General features: G+C 42.8%; 1 non-coding gene across 1 annotated transcript; it reads right to left on the bottom strand.

Annotated features, from left to right (window-relative positions):
- Positions 1-16,132: 16,132 nt before the first annotated feature.
- LOC118573535 lies at positions 16,133-16,242 on the bottom strand. The gene has a single exon (XR_004943646.1). It is a non-coding gene; the product is annotated as a U6 spliceosomal RNA (small nuclear RNA).
- Between the last annotated feature and the right edge of the window lie 589 nt (positions 16,243-16,831).

Here is a 16,831-nt window from a genome sequence, read left to right as displayed (position 1 = left end):
CCAATCCGCGCTCGGCCACACCCTCCTCTCACCAGGTCTTCCGGGTTTCTGTCGAGCTCGGTCTTTGCGGCTGGTGGCGAGCTCGGGCAGCTTCTCCCGGTCGCTCCGGCCTTCAGTCCGCCCAAGTTTGCCCTTTAGCACCGCGATCACGTGGAACGCTGGTGTTCCGGACCCCGTGGGTAGAGCAAGTGTGCAGTTGAGAAGGAACAGGGCTCTGGGGAGAGCGGTGAAGCGGGATCAAGGAGGGAGAGAGAGGCTGGCTGCCATGCCGGAGCTTCCCATCCCAAGGAAACTTGCCCACCAACCTTCCTTCTTTAGGCCTGTTTAAAATTGGGACCCAGAAAGACGAGGTCGTCTCTTAAAGATCTTCAAGCAACTTGTAAACCTCTTTCCATGCTAAAAATAACCCTGCGTAGTTAAGTTCCACAGAGGTTTCGTTTTCCTTTAACCCTTTTCTAATTTGTATTTGACTTTTATATAGTAACTAAAATGAACTAATCATACAATTGCGACGGGAAACCTGAAAACGTAACCTGAGGGGGATGGGTGTGAGCTTTACAGACAAACCAACTGGAGTTGGTAGCTAATTGTGTAAACTTTAGAATCAATAGTTAAGCTTCCATCTTGGTATCTTGACAGCCACTTCAATTGGACTCTCCTGAAAGTTGTTTGTTTTTGTAAAGCAGGTAAAAACATTCTCATAAAAGCAATACAATACTTAAGTTGGATCTTGTTTGAAAGGTTTGATGATGAGCCTTTTGAAAGTTTAAAAATTGGTATCAAGCCATGTTAAACAAAAAAATAGAGCAGCGGGAAGGTAAAGCACATTTTTTTTTCTCCTAGTCGTTTATTTTATGTGCATTGGTGTGAAGATGTCAGATCCCCTGGAACTGGAGTTACAGTCCACCATGTGGGTGCTGGGGATTGAACCTAGGTCCTCTGGAAGGGCAGCCAATGCTCTTAACTGCTGAGTCATCTCTTCAGCTCCCTAATTCTTCTATTTTTTATGTATTTTATTTATTTATCTATTTATTTATTGGTTTTTCGAGACAGTTTCTCTGTGTAACAGCCCTGGCTGTCCTAATCTTTCTGTAGACCAAGCTGGTCTTGAACACTCAGCTCCACCCACCTCTGCCTCCCGTTTGCTGGGATTAAAGGTGTGTGCCACCACCACCGGGAAGCACATCTTTAGTTCCATCACTCATAGCCAGTCTCTAAATTCTAGGTCTGTCTGGTCTACAGCAGGAGTTCCAGGACAGTTAGGGCTATACAAAACCCTGTCTCGCAAAAAAAAATAAATAAATAAAAAATAAAAACCCTGTCTCGCAAAACCATTAATAATAATAATAAAACGGGGCGGGGGGGGGGGGAGAGGAGGGAGGCAGGGGTAGCCATTCCCTGAATTCTCAACCATTTGTCCTCATAAAGAGAATTAAGGAGAACTGCTCAGAATTATATACGCATTTCATAAAGAGGACCTGAACACTGAAGAAGCCAGGCCCAGCATGGGTCTAGGCCAGATGGGGTCCCAGCGCTGGCTGATAGAGGAAGTGGACACATGCTCCCATTCCAAACCCAGAAGCTACCTCCAATTGATAACTGCTCACAAATGAAAAGTTAGTTTTCTCCACCGTCTGACTGGTGATACAAACCACTGTTGAGGCCAGGCCCTATGCCTAGCAGTAGGTGGACCAACATAAAACCAGCTCAGTGGCCCTTTTGGAGATTCTTTGTCGGGCATTTTCTTGTTTTAACCTTACAAGTCATTTTCATATATATTATGGTTTCTCATTTTGTGGGTTTGTGGGATTCCTGTGTGCAAACGTGTGTTGCTGTGGCCGTATGTGTTTCTTGTGCTTTTTCTTTGGCTCTTTTTCTTTGTTTTTTGCTTGTTTTTTTTTTTTCAGTTTTTGGTTGTTGTTTTTTGGGGGGTTTTTTGTTTGCTTGTTTGTTTTTTGTTTGGTTAGTTTGGGTTTGGTTTTTTGAGACAGGGTTTCTCTGTAGTTTTGTTGCCTGTCCTGGAACTCACTCTGTAGACCAGGCTGGCCTCCAACTCACTGAGATCTGCCTGGCTCTGCCTCCCGAGTGCTGGGATTTAAAGGCGTGTGCCACCACTACCCGGCTCTTTGGCTTTTTTTCTTATGTTTGTTTGTTTGTTTGTTTGTTTTTATCCTATTCTGATTTGTTTGTTTTACCTTATTACTGCTTTCTAGATGCCTGTTTTCTAACTAGAGAAAGAAAGCGAGTGGATTTGGATGGGAGAGGAAGTGGAGAGGACCTAGGAGGAATTAGTGGAGGGAAACCATGATCAGAATATATGGTATGAAAAAAAAAAGCTAGATTCAATAAAAGAACACCACCACTACACACACACACACACACACACACACACACACACACACACCAAATAAAGATAGCAGGCCTTGTAAAAAGCAGAAGCTAAACTGGGCATTGGTGGTACACGCCTTTAATCCCAGCACTCGGGAGGCAGAGCCAGGTGGATCTCTGTGAGTTCAAGGCCAGCTAGGGCTACAGAGTGAGTTCTAGGACAGGCATCAAAACTACATGGAGAAACCTTGACGCGAAAAACCAAAAAAGAAAAAAAAAGCAAAAGCTAATGCCGAGGGCTGGCCCCGCCCTTTCCCACCCAACCTCCCCCAGGGCAGACTCAGCTGATCCTCTCTCACTTCCTCCCCCAGCACAGAGTTCCCACCCTAAAGATTGCAGCCGCTTTCTCACTAACCCAAAGGCCACATTGAGAAACTGCAGCGAGGAACACACAGTTCGATGGAGGGCGATAAGGTTCCAGTTACTCCTAAATTGGTGGATGATAGGAAAGAAAACTGGGTGTGATGGTCAAGTCCTTCATCCCAGCACCAGAGGCAAAGGCAGGCCAGTCACGAACCTGTCTACATGGTGAGTTCTGGCCCAGTCAAGGCTATACGAACCATCTCAAGAAAGAAAAAAGAAAAGAAAAAGGAAGAGGATATCAAGAACTCCTTCTGGGGCTGGCGGGGTTCAGTGGTTAAGAGCACTGGGTACTCTCCCAGAGGAAGTCTGGGTTGAATTCTCAGCATACACAGGTAGGTAACAATTGCAGGCAATACATACATGTGGTGCACAAACATGTGCATGCTGACAAAACACCAGTACACACACAAATAAATGGAAAAAAAAAAAAAACTGCTATGCTAGACTCCGTGTCTAACCATTACCTGAAGTAAATGTGGCATCCATTAAGCATCCGCTCTCTACCTGGCATTGTAGACTAACAAGCACTTCATACTCAGTTGTTCTCTCAATGATATGTTTTCATGACACCCAGTTATAGACTTAAACCTTATGCTTGTAAACATTTTCTTACAAAACAAAAATCTAAAGTGTTGATATAATTCCATGGGCAGTGGTGGCGCATGCCTTTAATCCCAGCACTCCGGAGGCAGAGCCAGGCGGATCTCTGTGAGTTCGAGGCCAGCCTGGGCTACAGAGTGAAATCCAGGAAAGGCACAAAACTGCACAGGGAAACCCTGTCACCAAAAACAAAAACAAAAAAATCTAAAATGTGTATTTCTTTATCTAAATGGATAATTGGCCCTTTTTTTTTGGAAGGCCTTTTAATTCAGAATAATCCCCAGTACCTGATTGGGGGTTGTATGGCCGTGAAATCTGTAGTGGAGGATAAATTTTTAGTTTCTCTTGGGAAGAAACACATCCTTAAGTAGATTAATCCAAATCACTTATATTATCATTCAATGATGGGATAGGCAACTTTGGCTTCTATGTTCCAAAAAGCTTGTTTCTAGTATATCCTACCTCTCAATAGTTCCCTAAATTTACTACTTATAAAAAAAAAAAAAAATCAAAAACACTACGTCCACCAGAACTAACTGGAGATAACATGCTTCTTGGTTGAGGTGCCTATCCTGATTTTCACAGAAAGTAGAAAGGGCGAGGGGCCTTCCATGGGGTCAGTTTTACAGCAGCACTGTGAGAACGCTTGATCTGGCATACACAAAGAGTTGCTACTGTCCACTCGTTTCCTGGAGTCCTGTGTAAACTTGAAGGGATGTGTGAACAAATCATAACATACTGTAAAACAGTGTGTCAGGTCTCAGAGCCCCCAACCTCACTCCAGACACATGCTGGAGTGGGTCTCAGGACTGTTTAGAATTCCCATTTACAAACTGCTTTATTGGCAAAGGCCTGTAATCTCCAGCACTTGGGAAGCTGAGACATGAGGGTCACAAGTTCAAGGATGACCTGAGCTATATATCCAGACTCTTTCCCAAAGGAAAAGCAAGGCCACAGATTTCTGATGTACTGTGGTAATTTCTCTACAATAAAAAACGGGTGCCCAGCTCTTATTGTTGAGCTCACACATGTGTGTAGACACCTTCAAATCACCATGAAGAAGAGTCAATGTTCTGTATTAGGGTTCTCTAGAGAAACAGAACTGATATATTAAAGGGGAATTTATTAGATAGGCTGTGGTCCAGCTAGTTCAACAATGGCTATCTCCTGACAGAAAGACCAAGAATCCAATAGTTGTTAGTCCATGAGACTGTGTATCTTCAGGTGGCCTTCAGTCCCAAGGAAGTAGGGATTCCAACATAAAACCTTTTGTTTTGTGGATGAAAAAATACAAGCCAGGGGATGTTAACAAAAATACCATCTATAGTTCCTAATGAATTCCTATGTTCCAGTCATAATCACTAATGGTTGGTAATATTATGAAAAGTCAATCCACAATTGGACTCTGTCACAGTGGGACTGACATCAACATTCAACACATTTATAACATATCCCCAGGTAATGATCAATGTACAACCAAGCCTGAAAAGCACAGGAAGTTAAGAGATATTTTTCAGAACAAAAAAATTTCCATTTACCAACTACCTGGACCAGTGTTTCCTTGTACTAGTTAGTTATAATGATGAACTTCTGGGAGTGAAATTACTGAGTATGACATTATATAATCAAGTTACATTTGGGGAATTTTGAAACTATATTTCCTTGTGTACTTTGCATAGGCATTAAACATAATTAACCTATTGATACTAAACTTACCTCTGTCAGGGTTGAGGCTGCATCAGAATAAAAAAAAGTACCAAAAAAAATCCATGACGTTATGGAACTTACATTCTAAAGGGATAAACAGAATAAATTGACGTAATTATATAGTAACTAGGGAATTATGAACAGTAGGGTGAAAAATAAAGCAAGGAACAGACATGAATCTGTAAGTAGGCCATCAGAGGGCTCAGAGCTTCTGCAGGTAGTCATGAAGCTACAAGTGAGCCACAGAATGCTCAGGATAACACTTGAGTAAAGCTATAAAGGGAGCAACCCAGGGGTATTTGGGTCTAGGCAGCAGGCACAGAACAAGAGCCACTGGAAAGGTTCAAGCATCATTTTCTAGGAATAACAAGAGTCGCGTAACAGAAACAGTGAATGAGGAGAGTCTAGGAGCTGAGAAGGAAGGGAGGGAGGGCGAAACCATACATACAGGGCTTGTGCAGCCTTTGGATTTTACTGTGAGGCAGGAAGCCATTTAAGTATTGAGATATGGCCTGATGTGCTAACCTGGTTGGCAGCAGGGCCATCTGGAGGCTTTATTAACCCACTTGAGATGTGGTAAAGCTGACATTAGCACAGTAGCAGGGACCATGGCCCAGTGGCACCAGTGTGGCAGAAATAACCACCAAATGACTACCCTTTTGAAATAGTAAGAGTTAAGTGTGACTCCAACCTTGAGCTGTTGAGAACCCAAGCGAACCATATTGGGGGAGTGAAAGATAAGGAGGGTCGTTTTAGATATGTCAATGCAGTGCAGAGGAAAGAACACTGAGGAGAGTAGTGTAATGAATGGCAGATGAACCAGATGTTTCTGGAAAGACGAGTCGGTCACTGTCCTGAATGTCACTCTAGATCAAATGAGATCAAACAGGCAGACCATTGGGGCAACAAAAGCCATTGGTGGCACTGACAAGATCGGTTTCAATGAAGTTGGTGGAGAACAAAAACCTGAACAGTTTGAGTCAGAGGTGAAAAGAAGTCCAGGAGTTGGATACATCAAAATAGGTATGCATCGCTTCTACCAGGAGGCTTGCTGCAAGAGAGCAGAGGAATGGGGTGATGACTTGGGGGAGAACATGGGATAAAGGACTTTGCAAACATTTTTAACACATTTTTATTTATTTAATGCACGTGAGAGAGAGAAATGGGGAGGAGGGAGAAGGAGAGGGAGAGAGAGTCAGTCCTCGCCCTGCACAGTGTGGGTCCTGGAGGTCTGCAGGCTTGGTGCCAAGTACCTTTAACCATGAGCCATCTCCCTGACCTGAGATTTCTTCTATGTTTTTTTAAGCTGTGGGAAATGTTATGACAACGCTGAAGAGCAAGGCTCAGTTGAGAGGAGGGAAACCAGATTGCTGCAGATACATCCTGGTCCCCAGGTAGGTGACAGGGACGGAATTGGAACTCTGTGACAAGGGGAGAACAGAGACAGGTCTTCTGGAACTGGAGGTGGTCTGAAATGGTGACTGGAGAGGCTGGAAGTTCTTATGTCTGCTATTCCAAGAGAAATAAGCAAGATCACCAGTGTAGAGCAGGCACAGAGAGGAGGTGCTGGAAGTGTGAGGAGCGGGCTGGAGACAGGCTGCTGGGCCAGGCGGAAGAATGGATGTGTTACACTTTAGGACGTGGGCTGAAATCTCACTGGAAGCCTGCTAACAGGCAAATTCAAGGTAGACCAGTGAACGTGGTGCAGTGGTTTTTACCAGACACAATCTGTGAGGGATTAAGACAGACTGGTTTGGAGTTAGATATACCTGGTATTGGAGTTTTGACAATGGTAGGAACAGTTTCTGTAACTTAACGGTCCCCACATCCTCCCTAGCTTGTGAATTGCCACTCTGTCTGTATTTTAAGTACAGAAACCCGATCATTTCAATAGTCTAATTCTGTTCTCTTTCTCCAGTACTTTTCTGACGCAGACAGTCCTTCCTCATAAAGAGACGGCATCAACTTTCTTCTGTGTCCCCCTCCAATTCGTCACGGATGCACTTTGTTGGTGGTGTGTTGTTTTTGAAACAGTTTCATGCTATCCTAGAATTTACGCTATGTAGCCCAGGCCTGGCCTCACACTTGTGTCCACAATCTGCCTCATCCTTCAAAGTGCTAGGTTCACAGTCATGAGCCATGAGCCATCACATCCAGGATGGCTGATTTTTAGTTCTTTCCTCGATCTACATGCTCAATAGAATGATATTTTCTCCGCTTTTTTTTTTCTTTCTTTTTTTTTTTTAGTTTTTCGAGACAGGGTTTCTCTGTGTAGCTTTGTAGTCTGTCCTAAAACTCACTTTGTAGACCAGGCTGGCCTTGAACTCACAGAGATCTCCCTGCCTCTGCCTGCCGAGTGCTGAGATTTAAAGGTGTGCGCAACTACCGCCTGGCTTGCATTTTACTGGAGACAGGGTCTCTTCTGATCCAGGCAGGCCTTCAACTCAGTGTAGGACGGAGGAAAAATTCGAACTTCCAATCTTCCAGGCTACACTTCTTACACTTCTCAAGTGCTGGAATTATAACTACTTTTACATAGTACTTATGACTGAACCCGGGCCTTCGTACATGCGAAGCAATTGTTTTACTGACTGAGCTATATTCACAGGCTCTTACCAGCATTCATTTTTAATTACATTTATTTATATCCCGTGTGTGTGTGTGTGTGTGTGTGTGTGTGTGTGTGTGTGAATGAAGAGACAGAGAGACAGATCAGAGGACAAGTGGGGGTCGGATCTCTGTTCTCCCAGTGTGGATCCCAAAACCAAACTCAGGTTTTTAGGCTTGTGGGCGAGAGTCTTTACCAACCTTGCCACACACCCAGCTCCCAGGATTATTAAGGAAACAATGTCTTGCCCTTTCATTTGAAATATCTTTAACATAGCCGGGCGGTGGTGGCGCACGCCTTTAATCCCAGCACTCGGGAGGCACAGGCAGGCGGATCTCTGTGAGTTCGAGGCCAGCCTGATCTCCAGAGCTAGTTCCAGGAAAGGTGCAAAGCTACACAGAAACTCTGTCTCGAAAAACCAATATGTATATATATCTTTAGCATATAGAATTAGCCCTTTCTATCTAATAAACTGCATTTGCTGTTTATCCCCCCACTTGCAGGTCACTGGTTTCTCTTTCTCAGCTCCGAAGGCAGCTGACAAATTTCAGCTCACTTTTTAAAAACTGTTCTACCCTACTCAGTTTTTCCAGAAAATTTTTCCATAATTCAAAAATCCTTGCAGAATTTTGAGGGGGAAAAGCCCAAACATTATCTGGGATGTGTCATAAAAAAAAATCTGAAAAATAATTTTTAAAGAAACTTCGCTCAGACTCACTGAGATCCGCCTGCCTCTACCTCCCGAGTGCTGGGGTTAAAGGCGTGCGCCGCCACCGCTAAGACAGTGTCTCACTACATAGTCCTGGCTGACCTTTATAATATGTAAGTTCTCCTTTCCGAACTGGTTAGGACGTCTATTTTAGACTTTAAAATTGTACAAGATTTCAACTGTTGGTTTCCATTTCCTGTAAAGATCCTTGAAAGCAGTTTTGTTTTGATTTTTCCCGAGTGACCCCCATGGTAAGTTTCCCAGTGGGAAACAGGAGTTCCACATGCTTACACATCCAAAGTTTTCACCCACATACTCTGGGGAGATGTAAAAGTATACAACTGTGGTCCTTTTCTCAATATTTGCAACAAGCCAATGGGATAAAATGTTTCTGGACATACTGAATATAAAAGGAAATAGATGTTTTAATACTGGATAGTAAGAAAGGGGTTTAATTTATTAAATGTTTCTTTAGTAGGAAAGTCTTTGTAAATGTTTGTTTTACTATAGTCTGGACAAACATCTACCAACCACCACTCTGTATCCCCAGCTCTTCTGCACAGCTGTTTCTGTTAGTATTGTGTGTGGGCACAAGCCAAGCTTCTTTCCTTCCACATTTCCGTGAGTTCCAGATATCAAGCTCAGGTCATCAGGTTTATGTGGCAATCATATTACCAACTGAGCCATCTCACCAACTCTTTATATAATGACTTATAGATGATAAAAATACATATGTCCTGATATGAAAATGAGTCTACAGGAAAAAATAGGAAGCTGCAAGGCTGGGATATGATGAAATGAGAGAGTACTTGCCTAACATGCAGAAAGTCCTGGGTTCAGTCCCCTCCCTGGACCAGTTAATAAAAATGTATACTGTGCTTACATTTTATATAATGAAAGCAGAAGTGTTCATTGTTGTGTCTGTTTTCATACTATACATCTGGAAGGACATTTACCACATAATGGCAGAGCACTTTACGGCTTGAGATGAAGATGTAGGAGAAAAAAAGAATTTTCATTTTCCATGCATCCACTTTGTATGATTTGAAGTTTTTGAACTGTCTTATGTTTACTGCTAGTGTATACTTTTATTTTGCCCTTTTTTTACTTTTATTTTGTTTGACACTGTTGGCCACACTTCCTCCACCTGACCAAACTTTGGGTCATGTGTCTCCTCCTAAGTACCCCTCCCCTACAGTGTTCTTAGGTCTAATGGTCTGTCTGTTTCTTCCAAGTATTGAAAGTCCTTGAGTGATCTGAGGGGGTATGCGTTGTCTAGCTGTTGGGAAAGCAAAGGGCAGAGTACAGGAAGTAGAAAGGAGAAATGAGCTAGACAAGGTAGCAGGTCCTGATGTAAAGTGAACCCTCAGGGCAGGGTTCCTGTACCACCATCTAACTAGGGCAAAGGAACAAGATAGAAACTTACGTAAGCAAGCGAGAGCAGTGAGTTCACTGATTCCATCTAGGGGAAACATTACACTAATGTCCCTTTCCTGTGACTTATTAGCTCAGCTCTCCTGTGTGGGTGGGACAGATGGAAGAGGCAGGTACCTTCTAAAGGGGAAACAGTACAGGTATCCTTGTGAACGTAACAGAAATCAAGATCTTGCTTTTTAAAGTCTAAAAAATTCAGAAAAATATCAAAAGATGCACACACACACACACACACACACACACACACACACACACACACACGGGTTGGAGGTAGGACAAATAAACAGATGTACTGTGAGCAGTACAGGTATTCAAGGAGTATCTACTACAGTCCCTCAAGGACTCAGATTCCTCCCATTTCCCACTTACCATCACCTAATGGCACCAAAGTTGGGCTGCGATCATGTTTAGTGTTCAACTCCATGGAAAGGGAAAGAGCAATTTCAAGGTCAATGACATATCTTTAAGGCACAAAAGATCAGAGCTCCTCCAAGCAGGCACATTTCGGCCTCTAAAGTGTCCTTATAGATTATGAAAGCAATCTACGTCTTTTAAAACTAAATTGTAGTAAATGAGTAAGTGGACAGTTAAAATCCATCCCCCCCCCCCCCACACACACACACACCAGTGCTACCCAGCTGTAAAAAGTGAATGAAGCTTCATGAACGATGAGTAAAGAGTGGATTAGGCCTCATTGTTGTGATATTGTTTGTGTTCTGAAAAATAAAGCTTGTCTGGAAATCAGAGGGCAGAACTAGCTACTAGTGAACCAAAGAGACCAGGCAGTGATGGCATACACCTTTCATCCCTGCACTTGTGAGGAGGAAACTAGAAGATCGGGAGTTCAAGGCCACCCTGGGCTACACGAGATTAAACCAGTCTAAAAGACAAATGGAGCCAGGTGGTGGTGGCTCACAAATTTGATCCCAGCACTTGGGATCTTGTGCCTTTGATCCCAGCACTTTGAGAGGTGGAGACAGGAATATAAGGCATGTGGAAACAGGATCTAGGCCCCCATTCAGTTTGAGGATTCGTAGAGACAGGATGCCCTATTCGATCAGAGATTTCGTAGAGGAAAGAAGTCTAGTGGCTGGCTGCTCTGCTTCTCTGATCTCCAGGCAAGCTTTATTTGTCAGAACACAAACAAAATATCACACAACACCTCATATTATCCCTGAAAAAAAAGAAAAGAAACATCAAGATGCCAGCACATGTTTTAAAGTGAGAAAATGAGTTAATGAAAGGAAGACCATGACCCAGATCTTCCATTTCTTATCCATTGTTCCTGGGACAGATTTACTGACCCTCCCTTCTGAAGTTATTTATCATTGCTGAACATTATATTCTTTTGTTTTGCTTTTAGAAAAGATTATCACATTGGAAAAAGTCTAGCTTGGGGCTCACTATGTAGCCTGTGCTGGCCTTGAACTCAAAGCATTCCTCCTGTCTCAGTCTCCTAAGTGCTGGGATTACAGGGATGAGCTACCTACTACACTCGCAGTGTTCTTCATTTAACACTAAAGGTTTTAAAGATTGTGGCTTCTCTCTCTGAGCAAGTGAACCTGAACCATTAAGCTTCTTCTTTGCCAACACAATTCAACCTTCTTTTAGGCTCTTTCTACAGCATGAAATAATCACCAGGATTAATCTTTGGATATGAACTGGCTACATAAAAATGCTCATCAAAACCCAGCAGCTTAAAAGCAGCAACTATATACTTTCGTGATGTCATCTAGGAGTGACTTCTGGTCACCTTGCCTGCAAGCATTCACATGCTCAAGTCATGTTAATGGCTCGTCTGAGCCTAAAAGGCCTGAGGAGACATCACTCACACATCCGGCAGCTGGTGGTGGCTCTGCACTGGGACACCTGTTATTCCCCACAGTGTCTTCTATCCTCTGAAAAGTGATACCAGGTTTCACAGAAAGATGATGTCAAGGTTTCAGGAGGGTAGCCGATGCTTCACAGTCTCTAAAGGCATAGACTCTGGAACAAAATTTACATTTTTTCCATTTTGTTGACCAACCTAGAGCTAAGGGAATGAAGAGAGAATGGCCAGATCTTTCTCATTTTGTCCCCAACTCTATCTTTGATAGAAGAAGGACTATCACATTGAAAAGATGCGTGGGGACATGGGGAGGAATGACCACTTGGAGAGCATTACTATAATGGTTTCCTGTAGCTGAGATTTCCCATGGTTTGCCAATCTACCTGTCACCTCTCCTGTTTTGTCCACAAAATGGAATTCACATACTATGCTCTGTATTGTGTGCCTCTTCTCTAGGCTTTGAAATGTCAGACTCCAGATCCAAGCTTGGATTAGTTAAGATTGGGACAAATTGAAGTGAGAGAAAATCACAAAAGGAAGGGCTAAGTGGAAAACAATGTTTATTTCTGGCATCTGTCGAAGTACAGAGGTGGGGGCTGGCAATATGGTTCAGTGGCTAAGTTCACAGTCTTCCAAAGGACCTGAGTTTTGTTCTGAGTACTATGTCAAACAGCTCACAACCTCTTGTAACTACATTTCCAGGAGAATCTGATACCTCTGGGCTCCACAAACATCCGCACACATGCATAAACCCATAAACACACATATACACACAAAATAAAAAATAAATCTTAAAAAAACAGCAATGAGGTGGTTTCTAAGGGATTGGTCTTCTTGCTCTATTGCCCATACTATCTACTCCCAAATGGCATCCTGCTCCAAGACAGTTGACAGGGCTTCAAATATTACATCTTCAGTTGACAGAAACAGAGGGAGAGGAAAGAGTGGTATGCATTCCAGCCAGGGATAGTTTCTAGAACAAACACATCCATCTCTCGTACTGTATAGGCTTGTGCTGAGTCCCAAATCCTCATTCGTCAGCAAGGGTCTTGGGAAGAAGCAGGAGACAAGTCAGAAGTTGGTAAATCAATCACTACAGAAGAGCAGACTTCGATGAAAACATCAGCGAGGTAGGGGGAAACCGAGCAGAGATCTGAGATAAAAGGCAAAGGCAAGGGGAAATGTAAGTACAAAAGCCAGAGGCTGCCGAGCAGGGCATTTTGGGAATGTCTGATGAAGTAAGGAATCCCACAAAACCAGAAGGGGGGTGGGGTACTAGACAAGGACGAAGAGGGGCAGAGATCAGTTCGTGATAAGGACCAGGTGCCGTACTGGGAAGGAGGAGACCAGAAGCAAGGGTGTGTTAGGGCCCAGCGCTTTGTTGAAGGACTCATAGGACAGTGTTATATTATATAGCTCTAACAGTGACAGATTGAGACGGAAAAGGCACACAGGGCAAAGTCTGGAGGAAGCCATGGCCAAACTGCTCCTGCAGGAGTCACAAGTTAGAACATCTGGTAGAAAATGCTGCCTTGGTGCCTCAGTTCTTACTGAGGGCTGGACGTACTAATACTCTCCTTATGGTGCATACCCAAGTCCCTGGACAGAAGAAGGAAAGTATTGAAGATGGACTGTGACATTTAAACAGTTTAAGCACAGGAAGCCACGCATAATTCAGAGACTGGTGGGAACTCTCTTGGAACCTAAGCTCCCAGAGGCTGGTCAAGTGGCCATAAGCAGATCTTTCTAGAAATAGCAATCTTGCACCTCCTGTTAACTCTTCTCTGCACACAGATCCACAGAGAGGGACACAGAGTGCAGTGGAACGGGAGGCCTGTTTGGAGAGTAGGTTTAAAAACAAAGCAAATGAGCCGGCGTCAGCAAGCAGTGGCCAAGCGGCTTGTGTGTTCTGTCACCTACGGCTGCCTTCCGGATGCAGGACAGAGTTGAACACGTCATCTGCTAAGGTCAAAATATGTACTACCCAATCCGTTCGAGGAGACTGCTCTGGAACAGAACCTTTGTCAATCAGAGCCAGTACTGTTGTGAGAAGAGGGATTCAGAGCCTAGCAACACCTGGAAAGGGGGAGTCTATGGGTGCATGGACAGTCTGCTGTCCCCACTCCTGTCTATAGACAGTACGAGAAAGTGAGCCCATCCCCCCCCACCTGCTGCTCTCTCACCTCTAAAGGAATCTCACCTTAAGTACCTTTCTAAGTGTGACAACAGTCAGATACACACACAAGGAAACACACAGTGTGGTTACCATGAGTGTAGCCAAGTTATACGTCGTTCAGTGTTTTAGACTCAAAATCATCACATTGTGAGATTAATTAGTATGACTCTCCTACACGAGTGTGATCTTGTGGAGGGATTAATAAAACTGGATTTCTAACTTTACAGTAGGATTCTTATTGGCCCTAAAGAAAAAAAGAAAAGAAACCAGTTTATTGAGGAATGTTCTGGTTGAGAAAGCAGATAATCAACTTCTCAAGCTACATTACATTATCAGAATCTCCTTCAAATCAAATAATGTCAAATGACAGACTTAATTGATGGAAGAGTTTTACACTATTCAGCAATTAGTTTCTGCCCATGCTCTCTATTTGGTCTTACACCAAGATGGCAAAATAGGGAAAAGAACATGAATCTCAGAATGAATTTGTTTTCTTTTTAAACATTCTTATGTGTTCACTATTGTAGATATGTGTATGCATGTGTGTTTGTAATATGTGTGTGCATGTGTATGTGTGTGATGTGCATGCATGTGTGTACCATGGTGTGTATGTAGAAGTCAGAAGACAATGTTGAGGAGTCAGGATTCTCATTTCACTTTTACATGGGTCCCAGGGTCAGAAAGCAAGCTGTCGGGTTTGTGTAGCAAGGGCTCCACCCACTGAGCCATCCTGCTGGCCCTGGGAATGATTTTTAAAAACAATTCACTAGAAATTGGCAGAATAGAAAGCAGTAAAGTTGAAGCTGACTATGTTGGCCTTCCTGACCCAATCACTTCATTTCTAAATTAATGTGGAAGAAGCCATGCTGGTCATGGAGCAAGAAATAATAAAAATAATAATAATAATAAAGTTAAAATAGCTTAAGTGTAAATAAAGAATTTTAAATATTTTTTAAATGAACAATTTTTTTTCTTAACTTGGAAGTTTATAAGAGCTGGCAATAATAAACTTGCCTTATTTTAGTCATTTTATATGTTTTGACTTTAGGGCGATTTTGGATTTATAGAAACCTACAAAGGTAATATAAGGTTCCTAGATATTCCCTCGAAGGTTTTGCCCTATAATTGGTATTATACATTAGTGGGAAATATTTGTTATAATTAATGAACCAGTTTCTAATGACAGTCCCTACCTTCATTCCTTTGCTTAGTTTTTACCTAATGTGCTTTCCAGGTTGGCTTAGACTACCTGTCTCTGAACCAATTAAATGTTGGTTAGAGAAATTTGATTACCAAGAGTGATAAGTGATTTAATCTGGGTCAAGCACCTGTCCACAGTCAGTGAGCAGAGAACCTCAAGGGCGAGGCTGAACGGATGATAAATCAGCTATGAAGTCAGTGAGATACACATGGCTTTCTGATGAGGAGTTCACTAAGAACACCACACACACCACACCACACCCCCCCACACACATCAATTAAACAAAATTCATATTATTATTCATGAATGTGACAAATTCAGCTAATCATGAATGACTAGAGAGGTTCATGATTGCTTAACATTCCTAAAACGCTCTTCTAGAAAGTTCTAAGATTCCTAAGATTCAGTAAAACAGAAGAGGTCCAAGTGGTTGCTTAGCTGTCTCTCTAATCAGCTGATAGACATGCATGAATCCATGATAGACATGCATAAACCCATGCCCTACTTATTACCAAGTTTTTCTTTATTATCCCCTTTTAAATTAAAATACTCCTTCTTAGAGAAGAAAACGTCCATGTGACTAAAAACTAAAAATGTGTAAAGTGTATTTAGGCTTCTCTCTTCTGTCCCTCTTGTATAGCCAATGGAGTCCCCTCATCACCATGGCTGCCATTTTCCCATGTGCCATATCAGAGACGAACTAAACTTTTATAAGTAAATTTACACATGTATTTTCCCCTACGTTTTGCCCCTCGTTTCTGTAAGTTCCTTGAGCATTTCGTATATGTTTGATTATTTTCACCATGTCTCCCAACTCTTCCCAGATTAATACCCTCTTCCCTAACCACCCAATTTTGTATACTCTTTCTTCTTTTAACCCACCAAACCCAATTTGTGCTGCCCATATGTTCTTGGATGTAGCCTTCCACTAGAGTGTGGGCAACCTACAAGGGGTGATTTTTTTTTTTTCCAAGACAGGGTTTCTCTGTGTGCCTTTCCTGGGACTCACTCTGTAGCCCAGGCTGGCCTCAAACTCACAGAGATCCACCTGCCTCTGCCTCCTGAGTGCTGGGATTAAAGGTGTGCGCCACCACTGCCGCCCAGCCTTTTTTTTTTTTTTAAATATGGAACATTTCACAAATTTGTATGTCATCCTTGCGCAGGGGCCACCATGCTAATCTTGTCTATATTGTTCCAATTTTAGTACATGTGCTTCTGAAGCGAGCACATTTTTCTTTTTTTTTTCTTTCTTTTTTTTTTTTTTTTTTTTTTTGGAGACAGGGTTTCTCTGTGTAGTTTTGGTGACTGTCCTGGATCTCACTCTGTAGACCAGTAGACCAGGCTGGCCTCAGAATCAAAAAGATCCGATTGCCTCTGCCTCCTGAGTGCTAGGATTAAAGGCGTGCGCCATCGCCGCCACCGGGCTATGTTAAAGATATTTCTCTGCAGACCTACAATCGGGGCAGTTCCTTCCTTTACACCCTGTCTGCCAGCATGAATTCTGATGGTTTTCATTCGTCCCAAGAACTGCTAAAATAAAATTACCCTGACACAGAGAACACAGTTAACGCGGACCAGTCTTCACCCACCTTTTGATTGACTTTGTTATATTATTAGAGGATAAACTTTTCACGAAGCAGGGAAGAAAGGGGGGTGGAGACAGGTGTGGAGGAGAGGGCTCTGCATCCACTGTGCGTGCCTTCCTGGTTGTACTGGGGATGTGAGTGACATTTTTCCAACTTTTAATCCCCTATAAACGTATGGGGAAACGAAGGCCAGGATGGATTTTTCAAGTCCGCAATCATTAATAATAATTA

The sequence above is a fragment of the Onychomys torridus genome, chromosome 23 (assembly GCF_903995425.1).
Source record: "Onychomys torridus chromosome 23, mOncTor1.1, whole genome shotgun sequence".
NCBI lineage: Eukaryota > Metazoa > Chordata > Mammalia > Rodentia > Cricetidae > Onychomys > Onychomys torridus.
This window is presented reverse-complemented; position numbering and strand designations above follow the sequence as displayed.